The sequence below is a fragment of the Corylus avellana genome, chromosome 7 (assembly GCF_965113065.1).
Source record: "Corylus avellana chromosome 7, dhCorAvel1.hap1.2, whole genome shotgun sequence".
In the NCBI taxonomy this organism is placed as follows: domain Eukaryota; kingdom Viridiplantae; phylum Streptophyta; class Magnoliopsida; order Fagales; family Betulaceae; genus Corylus; species Corylus avellana.
In genome coordinates, this window is record NC_142496.1 from 14,482,752 (window position 1) to 14,488,309 (window position 5,558).

The window sequence follows — 5,558 nt, forward strand, 5'->3', positions numbered from 1 at the left end:
ATCAATTTCCCACAAAAAAAACTCAGCAATACCCAATCGCTAACCTATGCTGGACAAAGAGAGGAAGAAACAATTAAAGAAAACCCATCAAATTTCACCCAGGAAAAATCATACCCAAACTTGTTAAAAATCATAGAAAGAAACCAATCATCCAAATGTCAATATTTTACCACTAAATCAACTTCCCACACGCATACACAATAAAAAAAAAATTAAAAAAAAATAAACAAAATAAAACAAAATAAAATTCCAACAATAGCAATACCCAATCACTAACCCGAGGAAGCAATATCTAGCAATAGCTATCTTTAGTTTGTTTCTCAGCTTCTCGCTCTATCTCAACATCTCACTTTCCGCTTGTCTTTCTCGATCTTTCTCTCTATTCTGGACAAAGAGATGAAGAAATTAACAAAGAAATAGGAGGGGAAGTGGGAGTAATTTGATGGATTTCTTGGCAGATTTTTTTCTACTCTTGTACTCTTTCTTTGTAGCAACAAAGAGGTTTACAAGAAATAAAAATAAATAAAAAAATCCACCTTTTCTCCTCCATTTTTTTCTCTGAATCCAAATCGTTCCAGGTAGTTTTTTTTTTTTTTTACTCCTTTCTCCTCCATTCCTTCTCTGAATACAAAATTGGTTTAGGTAGATTTTGTTTTTGACTTCTGCACACTTCTGCAATTGGAAAAAAAAATAATAATAATAAAAATAATAATTGCTTTTCTTTCTTTCCCATTCCTTCTAAATCTCGCCCATTCCTGAAGCTTCCTTCATAAAAGACCAAAAAATCTCTTTCAAAAAGTTTGACTTTTTACCTACTCAGAGGCAAAATGGTAATTTAAATATAAAAGACAAAAATATCTAGACAACTTTTTAAATTCATTAGATTCAAGAAGGCCAAATTAGTAGTTTCGCAATCTAAAGAAATGTCAAAAAACAAAAATAACCTTATCTAACTAAATCACGATGAATAAAGAGTAAGGATAAAATAGTAAATTTAAATAAAAGAAAAAAAATATCCAGACAATTTTTTAAATTCATTAGATTCAGGAAGGGCAAATTAGTAGTTTCGCAATCTAAAGAAATATCAAAAGACAAAAATAACCTTATCTAACTAAATCATGATGAACAAAGAGTAAGGATAAAATAGTAAATTTAAAGTGCAAAAGAAAAAACACTATTTAGTTTGCATTCCCACTTTTTATATATCTTTAAGTAAAGATATATATGATATTGTTTTACTTTGTAGCTTTTATATATATATATATATATATATTGTGTATGAGCGTTTGGCAAAGTGATCATACGAAAAGGCTTTGTAAAGTAGTGTAAGATATTGTTCCTATAGAGTTGCCTAATTCTTTGTTAGAAATTTTTAACGACTCTATAAGTATGATTGATGATGAAGATAGTAACCATGGGGATGACGTTGGAAACCAAGTTGATCAACTTGTCAAAAGCCTTAGAGACTATTTGCGGCCCACCAAGACAAGTACGCTTTCTTGTGTGGCTATTCCCACCAATGCAGGAAATTTTTTGACATTAAACCTGGGGTAATTCAATTGCTGCCTAAGTTTCATGGGTTTGATTTTGAAAGCCCTTACATGCACCTCAAGTAATTTGATATGGTTTGTGATATGCACCTTAACAACGTTACTGATGATGTTGTTAAGCTAATACTGTTCCCATTTTCTTTGATTGAGAAAGAGAGATCTTGGCTACACTCCTTAAAGCCTAGAACGATAGGACATGGCAAGAGATGACGAGGGAATTTCTTAAAAAGTTTTTCCCAACTCATACGACCAATATGCTGAGAATGAACATCCTGAACTTTGCCATAAAAGAAAATGAAACTTTTTTTCAATGTTGGGAAAGGTTTAAAGAACTTTTACTTTCATGCCCACATCATGGATGAAACATGGCTGGTGATAAGTTTTTTTTAAGATAAACTGTCTTCCAATATGAGACAATTTGTTGAAATGATGTGTAATGGTGAATTTCTGATTAAAGCACCTGATGAAGCCTGAGATTATTTTGATCTCTTAGCTGAAAATGCCCAAGTGTGGGACACCTCAGAGAGGACTGATAAGGCAAAACCTGGACCTAGTTCTAGGGGAGGCTTAGATGACCTTAAAGAAGATGAGGATTTAAGTGCTCGTATTGCTATATTGACTAGGAAGGTAGAGGCTATAGAACTGAGCAAATTGGGTGTGGCAAAGATGTCCACACCAACTGAGAGTAGTTGAGAGATTTGTGAGACTAGTGTGCATTTGACTAAGGATTGTCCCACAATCCCTGCTTTTAAAGAGGTATTGCATGAACAAGTAAATGCAGCCAATGCATATCAAAGACCATTTAGTTCGCCTTACTCTGAGACGTATAATCCTAATTGGCGAAATCACTTCAACTTTAATTGGAGAAATGGTCAATTTGCAAATGAACCCCAAGGATCTTCTTCTCATGCTCCTTATGTGCCACCACATAAGAAGATCATGGAGGACACATTGCAAAGCTTCTTACAAAGCCAAACTCAAATCAACCAAAAATACCATGCAAAATATTCAAGAGTTGAGAAACTCGATTGATAGAATTGACCCATTTGAATGTGAGGGAGAAAGGAAAGTTCCGAGCTCAACCTCAACCCAACCCAAGGACTTAAGGTGGGGTCAATAAGGTCAGAAATACTCAAGTGGAACATGCTAAGTCTGTCATTATCCTTAGGAATGGAAAGTTTGTTAATAAAGAAATCCCAACAAAGGTTTCAGACCTAAGGGAAATTTAGAGACTAAGGCTGATGAACAACTTAGTGATGTTGAGGAAAAAGTGTATAAGCATGTCGCCCATTTCCCTAAAGGTTGCTTACACCTAAAAAGAGGACAACTGTGACAATCCGCTTGATAAAAACATGACTAAAAATCACATTCAAAGTGGACTTATAGATTGGTTAATTTGTTCCTAAATCAACTTTCTTTGGCCTATCCACCATTCTTGCATACATTGATTCATTTTGTTATAAATAGAAGGCTTAGATTAAGGAATCTCACCATATTTTCAGCCTAAGAAACCATGCAATCCATGTTCTTTCTATTCTTTAGTTTGCCTCAAAGTTTTCTTAAGATTTCTTTTGGTTTTCTCACTTCACACCATTAGGCCATTTTGGGTTTATTGTGTGCTTTGATCTAACACCCTCTTACATAACCTTAAGTGTCCTAGAGCTCATCCATTTCTAGTTAACACCATTCAGCCAACTAGAGAAATTTGGTGGAGTCCTACTTCTAAGGATTTTCGGGTAAGTGTTTCTTGTATTACATTACAAGCTATTGATTGTATCTTTGTTCTCGTGTAATTGTTTAAGACCCAATAAGCTTATGATGTTAAATGAGTTAGTGGACAAAATTGATTATTGGACAAATGGACTTATGGACACTATATTAAGGACTTATTATATTATATATTTTATATTATGTTTACTTTATAGTATTTACATTTTTTTTTTTTTTAATTCTAGCTTATATTTGGTGGTACTAACCATTAGCCTTGTCACCAAATATGAATCCAGACTTAAAAATTTTTATAAGTGATCGTCTCAAATTAATAAAATAAGATGAGTAAATAATGAATAAGGGTAGCAATTGGAGTAGGGTCTTAGTAGTTAATTAAATGAGTAAGCAAAGATGAATTGACGGATAATAATAAATGTAAAAGGATGAGGGTCTTTAAACAAAGATATTATTTGAGGATGAACTAATATGTATATATTGCTTGTATGGATGTAATTATATGCAAAAGAAGAGCGGAGTTCTACACTAAGGAGTGTAAGTATGGAATAATGGAAGTACTTACTGGGACATGACACTGTATTTTATTATTTATGTTTATTGCTTTACTTGATTTCTTCTTGAAAATTTCTCCTAAACTGCATATTGCGTCTAAATAAAATAATACGGTTGAGATGATAGCCATCAAAACAACTGTGATTGCAGCCCGAGGGGGGGAGGGGTGATGGCAACCCAATGAACTGGCAAGTTATTGCTAACATGTCCAAAGACCCTAATAAGTAACTAAGCTAGGACCATAGGGATTCCAAGAAAATAGGTAAACTTTATATGGGGGAGGTGTAACAGACGCTAAACGGGGTTGGGAGCCTTAACACGGGAGGAGTGCTAAAGAAGATAAATTCTAAAGACTCAAACTAAAAGGTCATTATGTTGCATATTCATACAAACATACGTCTTTATTATTGATTTGTTTTATTCTTTTTATGAAAACAAAAGACTCACTTGTTTGTTTATGTAAACATGATAATGTCGTATTAACATAGAATCTGATCCAGAGTTTGATGTAGAGGGCGAAGGTCCTTTTGCCAATTTTGATGGTTATTAAATCATCTGTTGAATGTCGTGTGCTAGTTTCTGGGGAGCTAGCTTGTATTACTTATGTGTTGTTGGTTATATGCTTTGTATTATATTTAAACTCTAGTTTGTTAGTTATGGTATTTGCGTGACACCTTTGACACTTACTTGGTACACTTAGTGTACTTTTTGTTATGTATTATATATGAAAGATTAATAGGATCGAGTTCTACATCTAATCGCCAAATAAAAAAATATGGAACTATGCCATACAACAAACATAAAATATGCACAAAGGAATTAAAGCAATATCACAAGCACAATAAAAAGTTTGTTTACGAAGTAGAAAACCCTTTGAACACATCAAAAGTAAAAATCACTCTAGGGCAGCCAAACCCAGAAAATCACTATATAAAGATTTAGAGTCACAGATTAGACGATGCTCACTCCTTGGAGGAACTCTAGACTTAGTAAGAACAATAAGCTTCTCAGCTTGTCTCCATCTCGACCATGTTCACGGAGTGTATCTCCTCACCGACCCTTCGGTAGACTTCTTTCTTCAAGTACTCATGGCAACAATCTTTGTGTACGTGAATGAACAGGCAATACACCAAGCATGAGCAAATGACACCCCGAAGCTTTATCACGTCCTCTCTTGAACAAACAACTCTAGAGACACAGCGCTCGTAGAGAACTATTGAGACTTCAGTGAACAGTATACTTTACCAAACGAAGTTCATCACTAATGGCATGTGTATTGTGTGCATTATTTTTCATTGTGCCTCTGGACTTACCCGTTTTATTTTCCTCCTCCATTGTGTATAATTGCGCGGTTTAGTTAGCGTCGAGAAAAATGCCTTCAGACATAATAATGGTGGTGGCCCAGGACTTGATCTAGGTCATTTTTTAGGACATGGACCCGGTATGGCTGAAGTCCATGTAGGATGATGGAGGAACCATATAGGCAGAGATGATCGAGATCGTCATTATATCGGCTTTACTTAAGATTAGGCGTTGATTTTGTTATCTTATTTTCCAAATAGTTATCCTTTGGTCCGTAATATTTATATTTTGATGATGGGTCTGTTGACCAGTACATTTGAAGATTTATTTATATGATGGTATTTATTTATCTTTACTCCGGTGATTATACTTGTGGTGTTTAGTTATTGCTTTCTATTCTTGTAGTTTAAAGTCTTCCGTTGTATT

At 34.3% G+C, this 5,558-nt stretch overlaps 1 pseudogene; it reads left to right on the top strand.

Moving 5' to 3' along the window:
- The first annotated feature begins 1,389 nt into the window (after positions 1–1,389).
- On the top strand, positions 1,390–2,243 carry LOC148584513 (uncharacterized; annotated as a pseudogene).
- Positions 2,244–5,558: the final 3,315 nt, after the last annotated feature.